This window comes from Mya arenaria, chromosome 9 (assembly GCF_026914265.1).
Source record: "Mya arenaria isolate MELC-2E11 chromosome 9, ASM2691426v1".
Lineage (NCBI taxonomy): Eukaryota > Metazoa > Mollusca > Bivalvia > Myida > Myidae > Mya > Mya arenaria.
Window position 1 is genome coordinate 8,011,327 of NC_069130.1, and position 20,471 is coordinate 8,031,797.

Below are 20,471 nucleotides of genomic sequence, written 5' to 3' on the forward strand. Positions count from 1 at the left end.
GATTGCTCGGGTGGCACAAGGTTATCTCCGACATCTGTTGCTCTGAAATCGATGTCTACGAGCTTCTTTAGTGCCTCATTTTTTATTGTCTTTAGACTTATTTGGTAAAGAGAAACAGAGACACTGTGTAAAAACAAAATATCACTTCGACACTTTATGTTATTTCCAGCTACATATAGAGACTTTCATAGCTTACTGTTTTAGAAATGATCATTGTTATTTTTTTTAACTTTTTAAAGCTGCATGTATTTTAATTGCTTATTTGTATGATATATTTGTTAAGACTTTACATTATATTTTCATAGTGTTCCTCCTGCTTTGTCCAGTCATACCTTCAATGTAAGACTCTATGTAGACATAGTTTCAAACCTTGCTAAGACGAGTAATGTCAGATGGCTGTTCTTGAATGACTTTATCGTACCTTTAAATAGCTAGCACTGGTATTTTTGCTCCGACTGATTCATTCGTTTGCATACAATGTCTGTATCCGAAATAACTAAAGCAGTGAATAGATTATTCTTTTTACCTTATTCGTTATTGTTTAAAAGGTTATTGCTCTATACAAGCAAATTTTGTAATAATTGATAAATTATGGGACAAGTCTGGTGTTATAGACATATTAACTAGTTTAAGACCCGAGTAGACTAGTGAACTCGTGTTTAACTGACTTTTCTATCCATTTTGTATTGGTTAAGCTATTTTTATGATAAAGTCAAAAATGTGATTAATATAATGCAGTTTTAAGTTAGTTTTAATGTTTAACTCCACAGGAATTAAAAATCGGCATTTTAGATAGAAAATACCTAATCAATTGAATATGAATGTAATATTGAGATCAAGTGCAAGCACATTTACTAGTGACGTCATTTGCGACGAAATTCCTTCACAATTATCCTGTCTATAGACTTTGGGTATGGGATTAGAGTATTCTAACACTGCTTATTTAGGTGTGTTTTTTTTCAGTTATAATTTTACTTGATTTAAAGGGATTTAGAAACTTTAAAGATGCACTTTTACTCCAAAATAAGATTTACCGCAATTAATACAATTGTTTTGATATACCAAAAAAGGAATAATAAATGACGAAATCAATGGTTACTATAAAGGATACCAAGTTGAATGTGAAAGAAAGGTGCAGAAAACCCTGTATTTCTACCTTGTGAGACAATAGTAGATCACAGTAAATTTTTTAGCACTCACCAATCATATAATGTTTTTGCGTTTTCAGCTTTTAAATATAAAGTTACAATATTGCATTATTTAGAATTAAAGTAGCTAAAGGTTGATTAATCAAAATTTATGTTTGTTATACCTGTGTATGTATTGATTTTGAATAAGAGTGTCACTTAAATTACAATAAAGAAATCACTGTTTTAGTTCCGATTATATTATACTATGCAATATGTAATGCTTTAAACGAGCTCTTTTGCCTGTTTTGTAAATGGCTAATACTTCTCCAATAATCTTAAATCTGTGTAAACATCAGTCTGGTTTATAACTGACTTGATACAAATTCAACTTTTGGCCCATAACTGCTTCTATGTTAAACATTTTGGTACACTAGTTCCTTTCGCTAATAAATTCCTGATTATTGAATGCTTATTTTACAATACAAAAGCTATACATAAAATAGCAAAACAAGACAGTGCATAATTGACATATACACAACTGATATCGCAAAAAAATATTTAAAACATATCTCGATCTCTATCTCAACTTCTTTTGCCAAATAACAATCAAGGACGGTTCCAGGATTTTACTTCAGGCGGACCTCCCTTTAACCAAGACCCTCAAAACATTAGCTTTAAATGTGTTAGAGGGAGTCCCCGAAGAAAATGGTAGCCAATATTAGTCAAAAGAAGCAGATAGAACTTATTTGCTTTCACCTATCGATATCAAAACATTTACAAAATGATTTATTAGATTGAAACTGATATTCCACTCTTCCAAGAAGCAAACATTGTTTTTTTTCCATTTGGCCTTGACTTCATTTTCATACGATTACCATATTACATTCTATTATTGTAATTGTTTGTTTAGCAACGCACCATAAATAATCTACCAGGTATTGACATACGAATCTTGATTAAAAAAATCAAAACATAGACGCAGTGGCGAGCCAAAAATAAACGGCGCGGAGAATGTTTGCTGGTTACAAAGTTTCTAGACGATGGTCTTGGTTGCTAGAGCACATATGACAATGCTATGAGCTTGAGTACTCACGTTAAGTTTGATTTATTAAAAACCGGCTTCATTCCAAATGCGACAAAATGTGTATGGACCCCTTTCAAAATTTGGAATTTTTGGGCTGTGATTTTGATACTTTGCAAGGTACCATTTCCATACCAGTCCGTAGATTGAGTAAAGCATAAGCAACTATCAAAGAGTTCGTTGTTTCAGCTGAGAAAAAAGCTCGTGCTCCTGTTAGAAAAGTTGCTAGTAAAGTAGGACAGCTGATTTCGATGGCAGTTGTTATTGGGAATATTTCAGTGCAGTCGTTTTGAATGCTCGCCATTGGGATTCGTACATTTTTGAGCGATGAGAGTAAAGAGCAGTTGTTGGTTTGAATCAAAATTTAGCATTAATGAATTACAAAAATATTGAGCAGTCAAAAACATGTACCAAAGTAGTGTTTTCAGATGCTAGTGGCATTGGTTATGCAGGGTTTTGTACTGTAAATGGGGTTTCGCAAAGAGTCTGGTCAAATGAAGAGAGTATAAAATCGTCTACATTTCGGGAGTTACTTGCAGTGTACAAAGTGTTGTTGTCGTTGGTACATATTTAAATGAAACAAAAGGTTAAAATGGTATACTGATAATCATGGTGTTAGATCAATTGCATTTACAAGGTTCCATGAAAAGAGAATTACTGCATGTTGCGTACAGTATTTTCCAGGCATGCATGGCAAACACTTTTTCACTAGAATTGAAGTGGATACCTAGGTCTGAAAATGAGAGGGCTGATTAGTTGTCAAGATTGTCAGACTGCGATGATTGTTGAAAGATTCGGTCAATTACTAGTTGATTGGTTTGCATCATTTTATAATGCAAAATTACCGAAATTTTACTCAAGGTTTTGGAATCCGAATTATTCAGCTATATATGCATATCTACAGAAAACAAGAGTGGTCAAATTGTTTGTGCCGGCAATTGCAATTATTCATGGAGCTATAAAATTGGTTAACGATAGAGCAAGAGGTATTTTAGTGTGTCCGTGTTAGAAATCGTCATTGTTTTGGGTATTTGTGTGCAAAAATAGTGTGTTTATCAATGAACTTATCGATTGGTTTGATTTACCGACCGAGAAGCATTAGTATCTAAAATGCAAAAATGGAAAGGGGATGTTTGGAAGTACTGGATTTAGATTAAGAATGCTGGCCTTAGAAATTGAACTTAGTCAAGAGAATAAAACTATGTTTTCAAATGTTTGTAAACATGTTTATGCACACCGGGTAGTCTCCCTTGAGTGAGACGTTTTTGATATTTGAGTGACACAACATAATAACTTCTCAATGTTTAGGTGGAAAATATTACAATGCGTAAAGATGGCGCATGCTGGATTGTCTATGATATCATAATCTATAATAATGCATACACATAGAGAATCATTCATTTTCGTGATATGTGATAATGAGATTATGTTTACATTTACAAATATGCATCAATGTTAAACAAGTTAGATAATAATTACTTTGGTATTCTGCTTATACATATATTTTTTCAGGTTCATGAGGAAGAAATTAACGAACTGCCTGACGTTTTGGCCAGGGGAGTGAACGTGCTCCCGGGCCTGTTTCGCAAGTCACGCGCACTTGTAGTTGCTATTTATTTAGTATCTTAAATGCAACCCGCTACAACACCTACTTCTGTGATTGCTGCTTTGTATGCTATAAAATGGTTTTATAAAATGTTTGGAACCTCCTACAAATTCTAAAACAATAGTGAACATTTTGGAGTCAGCAAAACACATTTTGTCTAAGGCTAAAATTAAAAATCAACCAATAGATCTTATATGACATATTGTTCACTGAAGAAAGCATTAAAAGACGGCGTATTTCTTGCTCGTTTTTGGTTGTTTTTGCAGGCTTTTTGAGAAGTTCCGAGTTATAAACATTCGTGTATGTGACATTGTTTTTCAAGATTCTTATATGGCTATATTTATTTAAGGGTGCAAGACTGATAGCTATCGTGATGGTGCTTTGGTTATTGTTGCTAAAACAGATACAAAGTTGTGTCCTGTTCAGAATGTTAGGAAGTTGATTATTTGGAGCAAATTGTTAGATAACGATTATGTTTTGGCAACATATGTTTAACGAAAGACAGTTACAAAACCAGAAAGGCAAAAACGAATCTCAGAGATTTTTTTCTAAAGGCTTTAAAGCCTTGTGTTAAAGATGCAAATAGATATTGCATTAAGATCAGGTGGTGCTACTGTCGCTGTAAACAATGGATATAAAGGCATTTAAAGATTTAAAAGACATGGTCATTGGGTCAGTGAGAGTGCATAGAATGGTTATATCAAGGATGCTATACATGAACGATTATCAGTTCTTTTGACTATGGGATTGTAAATGAGGTTTCGTTGGTGTTTACCCACGATTGTATTAATTTGAGTGATGTGCATTCAATTTCGAATTAAATATAAGGTCCATCAGGTTTTTACAATTAATTGCCCGTTCTTTTCCTTCAGCTAACTGTCCAGATGCTTACTCAAATACAGTGAATGTATTTCTAAAATTGCTGTTCGTTTTTATTTGTAAGAACATTTATGACCTACATATAAAGTATGTCGTAAGTCTTAAGGTGTATGCCGGGGTCCTAACGTCAAATTGAAATAAGTAAAACAAGATGTGCGCCAGGAAATATTATTTTTTTAGTTTGCGTTTACAAATGAGATGATAATCAATTTCCTTTGTTAAATGTACTGAACGGTAGGTGGCGCTGTAAGTCTGCACGAGGAAATGTGGATTGGTCAGGGATATTCAGCTTCCGACAGTCTAACTGGCAGGACTTGGCTATTTTTAAATACTTTAAAAACAGTTTTTAATATATCTTGTGTGTAAATTGATCAATGTTTATCTGTATAAGAAATGTAATAAAAACTAAAAAAGGGATACAATTTTCAAGCGTAAACTATTTATGTTTATCATATTAATCTAACAATTGTGTTATGTTTCTGAAATGTATTTACATATCAAAATTTTAATATGTATGAATTGTGTCAAAGAGTGTGTATTATGATGTTCAGTCAGTTGAATGTCCAGATGCTTACTGAAATACAGTAAATATATGTGACCAGTCACGGGATTTTTGGCCCGAAACCACTTTTTGGGCGAAAATGAGATATGAGTAATTTCTGACTGTACTATTCTTTAGGATAAAAATACTGAAAAGAAAATTAAAAAATTCCTATTTTTAACGAAACTATGACAAAAACTAGAAGGGCACTTGGTTAAGAAACAGCTGGAAATTCGGTATAGTTCAAGAATTTATTAAAACATTTGTATTCACAGATGCTATAAATATTCATCACTACAATATACACAATTGCCACATTATAACGACAACAATATATTTTCAAAACCAATCTCAATTATTATTGAGAAAATAAATGAAAATTAATTGGTTACCATGGCAACCATTATTGAAAAAGGCGTTTTGGGGTTAAATTTGCATTTAAATATACAATAAATGCCATATGAAGCATTCAATAATAATTGATTTGTTAATTGATATACTCAAACCTTACTGTACATGGTGTTTGTATTTGGCATTCAAAAAAAATCCGAATAAATAAAAACTGTTCGCCAAGTACCATGGTTTATTGGCAATTTTTCACAATAAATTGACATTAGGTTGTAACTTGCACCTAATACAAACCAATGTATATCTAGAAGTTAAAGTATGTTACCCCTGTAATTTACTATAATTTATCTTATTTGAATGGTATTTAAGGGTTTGTTTTTTATTCTGGTTACCATGGCAACAGGCCACAAACATGATTATAATCACACCAACTTTACCAATTTACCTCAAATGTGATTTTTTGTATAGTCATTCATTGCTCATAAAACATGAAATGGTAGTATATATACTCTTAATTAAATAAACATAACAATCCTACACAATTTACACTATTGTAAAATTAGATCAGTTAATAAATGGGCACATTTACATTTTACAAAAATGAAAACAATTTATTTAACATGCTAACTACTTAGCATGTACACGTCATTATGTAGTTTCAAGAGGTATGCAATTGGTCACATAGTACATGACAAATTATATTTTCGATGCTTATTCATAGGTAAAAGTTAAAGCTGAAAATGTTTATAGGGTTCATGAAGGTTTTAAAAATAAAGATATTGAAGAAAATCTGAAAGGTTGCTAAGGTACATTTTATCAGGCTGTGAAGTAACTAATATTGACAAACAATACTATAAATGTCTTCAATTCAAGCATTTATAGGCTTCAACTGCCAGATTGTTTTAAGTTTGTATTAATAATAATCATATATTGGTCTTCATTATGGCAAAGGGGCTCTACCGTCAAAAGACAGGGTGTAGCACCCTTCTATCAATCATTTGCTAAAACCACAGTTTTTTCACTCAGAATCACTGGTAGCTTCATATCACATGAACATGTTTCTATTGAATAAATAATTGTCAATAAAGAATTGATACACGCTTTCATCAGCTCAGTAACAGGCTCATATTCAAATCTTATATTTAGTTTATAAAGATCACATATCAGTATATTAGATTTTTCACTTATTTAAGGGATCAGAGCCTTTTTGCATTAAGTCCTTTTAGTTGGATGCGTTCAGGGTACTCTCAATGGAAAAGCCATTGTTGTGGGCTTGTCAATTTTAACTTCAATCTCACTGTCCTTGGCATGCTCTCTCATGAATTCACTCACTGGGTGGTCAGCTGAAGTTCTGCAAAATAATGTTCATATATGTACATTACTTAGTGTTTGGAATAAATTATGCAAATTAATTTGAACATCAAAACTCACATCTGAATAAAATGGACAAAATATCTAAGATTGTTTTTGACTTATGTTCATAGATATACATACACATGCAGTGATACTGTCTATAATACTTTTGTTATACCTGAAGTGATGATATTTCCTTAAGTTTGGAATGGACTTCAGGGGTCACTTGGTGTACTCCAACCAGTCAAAGAATATAACCAGTTTGCCAAGGTCATCAATCCACAAAGGATGTGTGCTGCCTCCATTTGGTCTGAATAAATAAACATGTTGTTTATATTATGATATAATACCTATTGTTTTTACATAAGCTTTCTTTTACATAATAAGGTATTATAACCAACTTCAGTGTTTAAATAAAGTACCAAAAGTCAATATTTATTTGTATACACAAAATCCTTTAATTTGGCTCTAAATCAACATTTAAAGCACCAAAATTAAAAACAAAACAAAAAAGCAACATTCTTACAACTTACCTTCCACAGACCAAATCTCACACAGCACTGAACTTTATGTCACCTGCATTCATTTAAGTAAATGCTGTTTCTCTCCCTTCAGAATACATCAGACCCTTAAACATAGAATTACATAAAATTTATTGAACTGATTGCCTTCAATCCATGACATTTAGAGAAGTAAGAGAACAGATTTAAGCCCAACTATTTTTATAAGACTCATGAATATTTTGAGATTTCTGATTACTTGTATTGAAAAAATAATAAATTTTACATTGTTTTGTTATTCTAATGTTCTCATGTGTCAATATGCAGTGCATAGGTGATGTACTTCAACACTGCTTTTGTCAATCATACCCAATGACTGCATTGTTTTTATTCCACCCAACATAGTTGTCAATGTGCAGGTATGCCGAGTCTTCTCTATATGGATGATGTTGAAAATGAGGTACCACACCATTGGCCACATAACAGCTAAACCCTTCATCACTGAGATATCTGTGAACCTGAAAAAACACACTTTGAAATAGAAAAGATGTGTGTATATATATATATATATATATATATATATATATATATATATATATATATATATATATATTTATTTACACTTTAATTTTATGTTCAAGTAAGAACTTTGAATAAAGGTGATATAAAATATTTAAACAAGAGCGCCGCAGAGCAAATGTGAGCGCTTCTCTGTTTTTTCAGTGAATTTACAAAATATAAAGGTTTTCCATTTCCCCAATAATAATTTAGTCAAATGGCAAAACTGTATTAACCACTCAATTTGTAACTAAAATTTACCATATGATTTACAGAACACTTCAAAGCATGGCACTCTTGCTGTGCCTAGTATGGGTAGAAGACCTGCTTGGCATAGTCAAAGCTGTAATGGATTGTTGTTCTATGTACAGCAGGTGCTTGACCTGAAATTCACATTTGATCATAATGTTCTAAAGATATGTATTAACAGAAATACAAATCATTTAATGTTTATAGTTGGGGTGATGCCCCGGCAGATCAACATGTACACAAAAATGCATGCCAAAGAAATTTCCTGTTAGTCTGAATGTCATGCATACTCAAAAAGCAGCTTGCAGCTACAGTCATTAATATTGGTCCTGGCTTTTAGAGTATTGTGCTCTAATTCTAGATAAACATTTCCCCCATCTGCATTAGTCTTTTATTTTCATAACCATCATGATCATCTTCATCATAACATATATTTTTTTCAATGTACCTGAACCTCATGAGATGGTTTGTTATGCACATAAATCAACATTGCAAAAAAAAGTTTATCTACAACTTTAAATTCATCAACATAGCTAAAAAGAAAGTTAAAATGCAACTCAAAATTAATTCGTAAAATCCATCAATACTTGTGTTGATAGTTGGCCGCGGTAAGATGATGAAAAATTGATTATGTCCTTTTTCAGTCATCATAAGTATGCAAAAAGTGAATATCTGCTAGATTTTGATCTGTTTACATTTTCAATGTCAGACTGTCAAATTTCACTTCCGCTTACTTTTCCTGCGATCAATTTCCATCCATTTGACCGAATTTAGAATATATTGCATTACATTAAAGATATACACATTTGTTAAATTATATGCTTAAACAATGAAAATAATTCTACTTACCAACAAATTCCTAATATGATGGAAAATGCCTTTGGTTCAGCTTGACCTACATCCTCAAATTTGGGTTAAAAAATAGCTCATGACAACTACGGGAGATAACACCAAAAGTAATAAACAATACGAAAGAAAGTGGTTAAAAAACACTATTTCTATGAACATTACATTTTAAAGACTATATTTGACTAAACAATCTAGGGTGACAAATTGTTTAATGGTTGTTTTAACGATAAAAACTTCGTTACTTTCTTATTTTTTACGCTTCAACTTTGCGCACGTTTTTCTCGAAATCGAGGCTATCGGTTTCGGGCCAAAAGTCTCATGACGCGTCACATATTTCTAAAATTGCTGTTCGTTATATTAGTCAACACATTTATGACCTAAATATAAATTCAGTCATAAGACTTAAGGTGTATGCCAGGGTCTTTAGGTCAAATTGAAATAATTAAATAATATAAGTTGTACGTCAGGAATTATTATACCGTACGTTTTCTCTATATTTCAGTCTATTATATTCATTTTATATTAAGAAATAATTTTAAATTGATTCAGTTTATTTTTACATAATATTGTCCATGACACTTCTTAAATTATTGATGTATTTCAAAAAGTCACTTAATTTTATGACTGTTATTCTAACTTATGTAACATTGTATTATGATATTTCAGTTATCAAGCTTATTATGTCATTGATTTGCTTGAAGGAAATTATCCTCACTTCACACATTGTAAGCCCTCATATCTGTCAAACTCTTAATCAAATTTTAGGACTATATGAAGACAAATATCATTCTTGTAAAATAATATATGAAATACAAGACATACATGTAAGATAGTAATAATAACATTTAGAATTCTTTGTGAAACTGTATGGAGGACATTTAGATTTATAATTAGCTCTTTGTGAAAACTTTGTGATATATACTTTGTGTAAACAAAAATGAAACAAACGATAACTTTGTGACGGCTTACGCAACTTTAGATAGCTAAGTCGTTTTAAAACAAAATACACTTCATAAACTGTTCACAGTTACAAAAATGTTGTTGACTTCGGAACAAAATTGGAAAACACAAAGGGGTTTTCGTTCCGCTGTATCACCACTACTTAGATCGGCGGATATTCAACGCCCAAGACGCAATGCCGTTTTGCGGATGCGGGACTCACGACGCCGGGCCCTGCCACGCCTCATACCTGGCATCTGCGTTGGCCACAGGGCATTGCGATCTGTGCGCTGACAATGGTTCAGGTATTTTGCATATTTATGTTAATAAACAGTAATATAATTAATATATGGATACTGACTGATTTTAGAATCTTTCTTCAGGTCATACTTTTCTTTTCTTAAATGCATGGTACAAATATATGTATACATGAGGTTTTTTTATTTATTGAAAATGTTAATTACTGATAACAAAATACCATGTTTACTGCACCTTTCTTTCTAATTAAACACGGTTTCCTTCATAAAGAACCATTTTTTCGACATTTATTCATTCTTTCTGGTATATCAAAACAATTGTATTACTTTTGTAAATTTGATTTGAGAGTAAGAGTGCCTCTTGTTCACGAGAGTGTTTTTATTATTTTTTTTGACAATCAATTAGTGTAGTTATACACTTAGAATGTTAAAAGCATAGTCATGGTATTTTTTCATGATATTAATTTATCATGTTTCCTATGACAGGTAAATAACATGATGCTCTCCAAATGTTAATGCTGGTTTGAGTCATATTGTAAGGTGAGTTGACAAGTTGACACTGATTACCGTAACCGTTTTGGTTGTTTTGTTGAAAAAACATAATATTGCATGTTTGCTTAAAGAAAACTTACTCGATTTATAATAAATGTAGATATTTGTTTTAAATGGTGCCACATTGTGAGCACAAATGGAAGCCTGGTGTTGATATTTTTGTTTAAAGGGGGGCATAACTAAACAATTACTAAAGCAAAAGTTATAGGCCTTGCAAGTGTGTATTGTATCTGGCAACCTGGGCACCAAGTTTCATTTGAATGGTTCTTGAGTTTTGGCCAAGGTTAAAGTTTTTCACTACGACCGCTCCGACACACCCACATCTACGACCGCTCCGACACACCCACATCTACGACCGCTCCGACACACCCACATCTACGACCGCTCCGATACACCCACATCTACGACCGCTCCGACACACCCACATCTACGACCGCTCCGACACACCCACATCTACGACCACTCCGACACGCCCATATCTACGACCGCTGCGACACACCCATATCTACGACCGCTGCGATACACCCATATCTACGACCACTGCGACACACCCATATCTACGACCGCTCCGACACACCCACATCTACGACCGCTCCGACACACCCACATCTACGACCGCTCCGATACACCCACATCTACGACCGCTCCGACACACCCACATCTACGACGATGCTGATGACAACAACAATGATATGACAATACCTCATTTCTCTTTTTCCATAAAGAAACAAGCATAAACGACTATAGTATTAGATCCATGTTTCCCATCATCTCTATTTTGATTTGTTTTGTTAACAATTTGCTGATTTTTATTGTATGAAATACTGCTTTTATTTAAAAGTTGTTTATATACTGATGTTTAATTGAATGATGAAAGAAATACTGTCTATATTTATATTGTTTATATTTTGTCATTTTGAATGGTGTAGTGAATACTGTTTCTATTGATTAGTTGATGTTTATTTGAATGATGTATGAAATACTATTTTTTATAAGTTGTTTATATGTTGTTTATTTTTAACAATATTTTAAGATTGTTCTGTAAGTTAACATGCTGTGTATTGTGTCCCATAATTGGATTTCAGAATACATGAACCATTCACATAAAATGTTGCAGTTAATGTGGTCTTGAACCATTCACAAGAAATGTTGCAGTTACTGTGTTGTTGAACCATTCACGTGAAATGTTGCAGTGACCGTGTTCTTGAACCATTCACATGAAATGTTGCAGTTAATGTGTTTTTGAACCATTCACATGAAATGTTGCAGTTACTGTGTTTTTGAACCATTCACATGAAATGTTGCAGGTACTGTGTTCTTGAACCATTCACATGAAATGTTACAGTGACTGTGTTCTTGAACCATTCACATGACATGTTGCAGTGACTGTGTTCTTGAACCATTCACATGAAATGTTGCAGTGACTGTGTTGTTGAACCATTCACATGAAATGTTGCAGTGACTGTCTTGTTGAACCATTCACATGAAATGTTGCAGTTAATGTGTTCTTGAACCATCCACATGAAATGTTGCAGTTAATGTGTTCTTGGACCATTCACATGAAATGTTGCTGTTACTGTGTTCTTGGACCATTCACATGAAATGTTGCAGTTAATGTGTTCTTGGACCATTCACATGAAATGTTGCTGTTACTGTGTTCTTGGACCATTCACATGAAATGTTGCAGTTAATGTGTTCTTGGACCATTCACATGAAATGTTGCAGTTAATGTGTTCTTGAACCATTCACATGAAATGTTGCAGTTAATGTGTTCTTGGACCATTCACATGTAAAGTTGCTGTTACTATGTTCTTGAACCATTCACATGAAATGTTGCAGTTAATGTGTTCTTGGACCATTCACATGTAAAGTTGCTGTTACTATGTTCTTGAACCATTCACATGAAATGTTACTGTTACTGTTTTCGTTTTGAGGTATATGCTTAACACATGTTGTACAATTAATGTGCAATCAATTAACTTTTAATTTGAAATAAATGTGCAATGAAACAGTTTATATATTTAATTTCTATTAATTTTATGAGCAATTCTTGCATATCTGAGTCAAAAAGTGTTTATTTTGAGGTATGCATCCTCATTGGCAGGGGCAATGAATACGAACAGCTTGAAGTCTCATGCCCCGGTCCCACTCCCCGCCCCCGCCCCCGCCTCCTGAACTCAGAAGTGAGATTTAGAGGTTTTAACTTCAGATTTCTGTACATATGAGTTTTAGCTCGGACATTTGCATCACAAACAAAAGGATGTACTTAAGAATGAAAATAAATATATTTTGAAACTATTACACTAAGCCCCTTCAACCTGTTTTGGGCATAAATTATACTCAAACAGACTCCCTGCTATTGTTCCGGATTTACAATTATTATCAGCGTTTGAACCCCTGCTCCATCATATCAATAGACTCACGTATCGTACGATTGAATTATGATAAAAAATGATATTTCTGAGTATTCAGAATATCTATATCGAAGCGGATATTTTACTGCTCAATTGAGGCAATTTTTATTTGATGTTGAAAGTAAACCTTTCAATAAAGGTTGTTCCTCTCGCTTCACAATTTGTTTGATATGTGGACCCACTCTCACAGATATACCATTTGTTTTTAATTTTTTATTTTTTGTCCTGGAAAGAGCAAAATTTTATGAAAATATCTGCAAACCAGTGATCAAAGATTGCTGACAAAAGATCAGATCGCAGATTTCATAGTTCCGTTCTAAAATTAATGTTTTATGGAGTTTAGGCAGAAGTATATTTTTAAACATTTTTTTCAACACATATATCACCATTGACTGTCAAACCTTTATATACACGATACATTGAAGCGGATTAAAATGTTGTAGTTATGTTTATATGACTAGGCAAGTAAATTATCAATTTTGTTTATGGCAATCGCTGCATATTTAACTTGATGGCCTGTCCAATGTGAATACTTCACTCACACCCCAATCATACCGTGTATGGTTTCAATAACTTGGTAGCGGGTACAGTAACTCTCCCATCTATAGACTTATAAGTACTCCTTTTATACATTTTGATTCCATTTAAAGAAGCATACTATTGCTTGATGTGGCTTTTGTCATGTTTAACTCATTTGACGTTTATGATGAAACAAAAAAATGCATATGATTAACGTACAGATAAAATATAACGATACTTGGCGCTTATTTACCGTTGAATGTGTGGCCACGTTGCGATTAATTAAAAAAAAATATCTATACATTTTATTATATTTTATCTTAACCTTAATCACATGCTTTTGGCGGTTAAATCATAAAAATAGTGTGTGCTGTTTGCATCAACCTATATTAAAGATAATTGTTAGTGGATAAATCGGGTATGTTCTTGTTTCATTCCCCAAAAGGTTCACAAATATTAGTAATCTCGAGTTTTTATTTAGTAAGGACCACTGACTGAAATTATATGTCAGCAAATTATGACATTAATAAAGTAGACACGGGAACGTGGGGAGACAGCAACGTTGTTCAGTGTTAGTTGATATACTGAAATATGTGATGCAAATAAAAAGCATGACAAACTACAAGTATGTTTACCAGGCGGTTAATTATTCTCAGGTAATTTGACGTATGAGTGTCCGTAAACATCTTTATCTGCTGTCATCTTAGATCAGATACCGCTCTTTGTCATTAGAGTCGCCGTGTTTTGCACTGAGTAAGTGTCGGTCCTGTACGTACACATGTATAAAGGTGTGAATGTCACTAAGGATCACATAAGACAGTGCAATTAGACTATGACGGTAAATTTGGGAGGTAGTTGATATTTGGTAGTTGGAATATCGAATATTCAACAGCCTGCTAGTTACCAGTTGGGTATTCGAATAATCAATAACATAATTATAATCGTTAGATGTTAAGGTTGATATTTAGCTGTTATTGGCGAATATCCAACTACCAGTTGGTAATTGGGGATTCAGATTCTGTCCTGTTTTATGGTTGGAAGGTAAACATGTAAAGAAATCACGCACCAAATGTACTTTCATGCATGAACACATATGTAGCTTTGTGAGAAACACTGTTTTATTTTTCAACCAACTTCACCGTCATAACGAGACTGACCATTCAGTGTGCATGTAGCTGTTTACTTGTATTTCCGGGTAGAGCGATTGGCTATGATGTACCTGAAGTCAAGTGTACAAAGCTTGACAAGTTGTTCTCAGTTAAGACCAGGAAAAAAAAAACCCATATCCATTAGGCAGAGCTGTGGGACAACTATATGTCATTAATCGCAGGTCTCGCGTCATTTTGGATACAAAATTACTCCTTTGGCGATTATCCCATCACCCCACCCCTCCTCAAAATTCTGCTTCAGTTACACTAAGGGATGTTGTGAGGGGGTCATGCCATAATGTAGCCATTATAGGGCGCGAGCAGACTTTTATAAACTCAACAACAAAAACAACAACAACAGCAAAACAACAACGTAGATTACCTTTTGGCTAGTTGGCATATTGAAGTATTTTAATTGGTTGATAATAAAACATTTATATAGCTATTGACCAATCATTGAAATGTTTTGCTAAGTTTATCCTAACCAAAGCATTAACCAGTTTTAAACAGTTTGCATGCTGCGTGTACTTGAAACTTAAATTCGTTAGTTTCCCTCCTATGAGCAAAGTACAATTATGATCCAAGAGCAAGGATAGAAACTATTTAAAAGATAAATTACGATATTTGTTGCTGCTCATTAATTAATTTGATAAAACTCTGACAATACGCAGACTCTCCAGCGTGTTTTATTCATTCTTTCTACTTTCCCTATTTTTCGTTAAAATAATTGATCAGTTTTATAGTTTTTGTTAATTTTCTTTTCCGATTACCACGTAGGTCCGAAACGGCGCATAATATACAGTTGAAAGTGAATAAATATAGAAGTTGGCACCTACTCTACACTCTGCACTCTACATATAAAAACCTCGTGACAAGTATTTAAATTCACACAAAAAATGTTTAACAAATTTAAATATTTTTTGTAAATTGTAGTTTTAATTACAAGTATTTTTTTTCTTAAAATAGAAGGCAATGGCTGTAAACATAAGACTAAGACTTCACATTTATATTAAACATAGTTGCTTCATTTTTTTCAATTTTGAAATCACGTTTCCTGTTTCATTGGTGTTATATATGTGCACTATTGGATACATTAGTTCATTGTATGAATGGTATTGACATTTTTGCACAATAAGAAATGTATGGGCACGTTGTAAATTTGTCATTTTAATGCACCTTCACTCCTTTACAACACACACACACGCGCGCGCGCGCACGCACGCACGCACGCACGCACGCACGCACGCACGCACGCTTGCACGCACGCACGCACGCACGCACGCACGCACGCGCACGCGCACACGTACGCACGCACGCACACACGCACACACGTCACGCACACGAAGTCACATGCACTTGTTGTATTTTACCTTTCATTTCTTAAAGTTTTTAACTTACTTCTATAAATATCATAACAAATTATTTAGTAATAAAACTGTGACAAGATTGTACATCAGTCGTTTTTTACAACACTGTTTTAAAACTGTTTATGATTGAAAGGGGCACAATGTAAGTTGATGCCAATTTTTATTTTAACGCATTTTAATGTTTAGCTCATTTGTCTTTAATGATCAAAACAACACAAAACATATGATTTGAAAACAAATTAAAAATATTATAGATATTTTGTTGCGGTTTTAACTGTTGAATTTGTGACCATGTAGCTATATATTGATTTTTTTATACAATCTATCTGTAATAAATTGATTATTTAAGAAAAATGAGATTAACATAATAATGCATTAAAATCTTTTTTTTTCATCAACCCGTATTGTTTAATTTAAGTGACGCACACATTTCTACAATTCGTTTTAAGAGGAAAAACATACTTGTGTGTGTAGAAGCCTTACTTGAATCGAGGCAATTGATTGTAGCAATTGGTATTGGACTCGGATATTAGGATATATGTGGCTGTTGTCTAGTAATGGTGTGGCTGTTGTCTCGTAATGATGTGGCTGTTGTCTTGTAATGGTGTGGCCGTTGTCTCGTAATGATGTGGCTGTTGTCTTGTAATGGTGTGGCCGTTATCTCGTAATGGTGTGACTGTTGTCTCGTAATGGTGTGGCTGTTATCTTGTAATGGTGTGGCTGTTGTCTCGTAATGATGTGGCTGTTGTCTTGTAATGGTGTGGCTGTTGTCTCGTAATGGTGTGGCTGTTGTCTTGTAATGGTGTGGCTGTTGTCTCGTAATGGTGTGGCTGTTATCTTGTAATGGTGTGGCTGTTGTCTCGTAATGGTGTGGCTGTTGTCTTGTGATGGTGTGGCTGTTATCTCGTAATGGTGTGGCTGTTGTATTGTAATGATGTGGCTGTTGTCTCGTAATGATGTGGCTGTTGTCTCGTAATGATGTGGCTGTTGTCTCGTAATGATGTGGCCGTTGTCTCGTAATGATGTGACTGTTGTCTTGTAATGGTGTGGCTGTTATCTCGTAATGGTGTGGCTGTTGTCTTGTAATGATCTGGCTGTTGTCTTGTAATGGTGTGACTGTTGTCTCGTAATGGTGTGGCTGTTGTCTTGTAATGGTGTGGCTGTTGTCTCGTAATGGTGTGGCTGTTGTCTTGTGATGGTGTGGCTGTTGTCTTGTAATGGTGTGGCTGTTGTCTTGTGATGGTGTGGCTGTTGTCTTGTAATGGTGTGGCTGTTGTCTTGTGATGGTGTGGCTGTTGTCTTGTTATGGTGTGGCTGTTGTCTTGTGATGGTGTGGCTGTTGTCTCGAAATGGTGTGGCTGTTGTCTTGTAATGGTGTGGCTGTTGTCTCGTAATGGTGTGGCTGTTGTCTTGTAATGGTGTGGCTGTTGTCTTGTAATGGTGTGGCTGTTGTCTCGTAATGATGTGGATGTTGTCTTGTGATGCTGTGGCTGTTGTCTCGTAATGGTGTGGCTGTTGTCTTGTGCTGCTGTGGCTGTTATCTCGTAATGGTGTGGCTGTTGTCTTGTAATGGTGTGGCTGTTATCTTGTAATGGTGTGGCTGTTGTCTTGTTATGGTGTGGCTGTTGTATTGTGATGCTGTGGCTGTTATCTCGTAATGGTGTGGCTGTTATCTCGTAATTGTGTGGCTGTTGTCTTGTAATGGTGTGGCTGTTGTCTTGTGATGGTGTGGCTGTTGTCTCGTAATGATGTGGCTGTTGTTTTGTAATGGTGTGGCTGTTGTCTTGTAATGGTGTGGCTGTTGTCTTGTGACGATGTGGCTGTTGTCTTGTAATGGTGTGGCTGTTGTCTCGTAATGGTGTGGCTGTTGTCTTGTAATGGTGTGGCTGTTGTCTTGTAATGGTGTGGCTGTTGTCTTGTGATGGTGTGGCTGTTGTCTCGTAATGATGTGGCTGTTGTCTTGTGACGATGTGGCTGTTGTCTTGTAATGGTGTGGCTGTTGTCTTGTAATGGTGTGGCTGTTGTCTCGTAATGGTGTGGCTGTTGTCTTGTAATGGTGTGGCTGTTGTCTCGTAATGGTGTAGCTGTTGTTTTGTAATGATTTGGCTGTTGTTTTGTTATGTTGTGGCTGTTGTTTTGTAATGATGTGGCTGTTGTTATAAAATGCTGTGAATGTTGCCTTGTTATGCTGTGGATGTTGTCTTGTAACTATGTGGTTGTTGTATTTTAATGGTGTGGCTGTTGTCTTTAAATGTTGTGGCTGCTGTTTTGTAATGGTGTTAATTTTGTCTTGTTATGTTGTGGGTCTGGTTTTGTTATGTTGTCGCTAATGTCTTATAATGTTGTCGATGTTGTCTTGACATTTTGTGGATGTTGTTTTGTAATGGTGTGGCTGTTGTCTTGTTATGTTTTCAATGTTGCTTTGTAATGTTTTGATTGATGTCTTGTTATGGTGCTGCTGTTGTCTTGTAATAATGTGGTTATGGTCTTGAAATTTTTCGGCTGGTGACCTGTAATGTTGTCGATGTTGTCTTGATTTTTTGTGGATGTTGTCTCGTAATGGTGTGGCTGTTGTCTTGCTATGTGTTTGATGTTTTCTTCTAATGTTTGGGCTGCCGTCATGAAATTATGTGGTGGTTGTCTTGTAATGTTGTGACTGTTGTTTTGCAAGGTTGTGCTTGTTGTCTTGAAATTGCATGACCATTGTTTCGTATTGTTGTGGTCATTGTCTTGTTATGTTGTGTTTGTTGTCTTGAAATGGTTTGGCTGTTGTATTTTATTTTTTGGCTGTTGACTTGTTATGATGTACCTGTTTTCTTGCAATGGTGTGGCTGTTGTCTTGTTTTGGTGTGCATGGTGTTTTGCTATGCTGTGATTGTTGTCTTTTCTTCTTGTTGTTTTGTATTGTGTGGCTTTGTTTTGTAATGCTGTGCTTGTTGTCTTGGAATGTTGTTGCCTTTGCCTTTCATTTTGATAATGTTGTCTTTTAGTGGTGTGGCTGTTGCCTTGTAATGGTGTGCCTGTTTTCTTTTAAATGGTGTGGCTGTATTCGTGTATGGTGGAGCTGTTGGTGCGACTATTGTATTGTATGGTTTGGCGCTTGTATTGTACTGGTGTTGATGTTGCCTTGTTATGTTGTAGATGTTTTTTTCTGTGCTCTTTTAATGTTCTGGATGTTTACTTGTAATGTTGTGTGTGTGTTGTCTTGTAATGTTGTGTCTGTTATCTTGTAATGGTGTGGTTGTTGTCTTGTAGTGTTGTGTATGTTGTCTTGAAATGGTGTGGTGGTAGTCTTGTAATTTTGTGTGTGTTGTCTTGTAATGTTGTGGTTGTTGTCATGTAATGGTGTGGATGTTGTCTTGTTTGTTGTGGATTATATCTTAAAATGTTGTGGCTGTTGTATGGTAATGTTGTCAATGTTGTCTTGTAATGTTTTGGCCTTTGTCTTATAATGTTATATTTACATTCACACTTCATTCCTTAACGATGGTTGTTGTCTATCAATTGCACTTTATTTCTGTATAAAGTGCAATGGCATTTCCCATCGATATCACGTGCGTTTGTTCGATTCTTCTGTCCTGTCATTGGGCGCAATAATACCAAGGGGCGGGGCATATTTACTACGGAACTATTTTTTTATGAAATCGTAGTACAATTATTGGCAACATGCAAAACTGTAATCTGCAGTAAAGCAGTTAAAACAAAATAAGCAACGATTATTTGATTGATTTTAATGTAGATAATTTCATGATGGATGGAACAGTTTGTGTTTAAAAATGCTGTTAAATGTCACGAAAATGCAAAAACAGTTAGTTCAAAATAACCTCTATAATGGGTGCTTGTATGACGTCATGAGTGATGTCATTGAAAAAGTTTTACATTAAGCTCGATTCGGGCCGCAACATAACTCGGCAGCTGCATTTTGTTTCGACGCCTTTTTTTGCAGTGTTCATTCGTTTTGAAAGTGTTGTTTTTCGAACAGTGACTGGATTACTGGGATTATTTACACACAATACCTATTGGGTAATCAATTAATTACCTATGCAGTCCTACTTTAACCATTATTTGTTTTGATAACTAATTTAAGCCTGAATTTTTTGTAAACATGTTCTTGATAAAATGTACAGCATCTTCAGCATCAGAGAAAAAATATTTGAAATTTCTTTGTTCATTGCATACGA

The 20,471-nt window shown here is 34.4% G+C and overlaps 1 long non-coding RNA gene across 2 annotated transcripts; it reads right to left on the reverse strand.

Annotated features, from left to right (window-relative positions):
• Positions 1 to 5,475: 5,475 nt before the first annotated feature.
• LOC128202959 (uncharacterized) lies at positions 5,476 to 9,221 on the reverse strand. Of its 2 annotated transcripts, none has more exons than XR_008255828.1 (6): positions 9,095 to 9,221; positions 8,258 to 8,379; positions 7,808 to 7,956; positions 7,472 to 7,566; positions 7,117 to 7,248; positions 5,476 to 6,936 (listed from the first exon to the last, which is right to left on the reverse strand). It is a non-coding gene; the product is annotated as an uncharacterized LOC128202959 (long non-coding RNA). The 2 variants fall into 2 exon arrangements; XR_008255829.1 differs by lacking the exon at positions 9,095 to 9,221 and adding an exon at positions 8,833 to 8,852.
• Between the last annotated feature and the right edge of the window lie 11,250 nt (positions 9,222 to 20,471).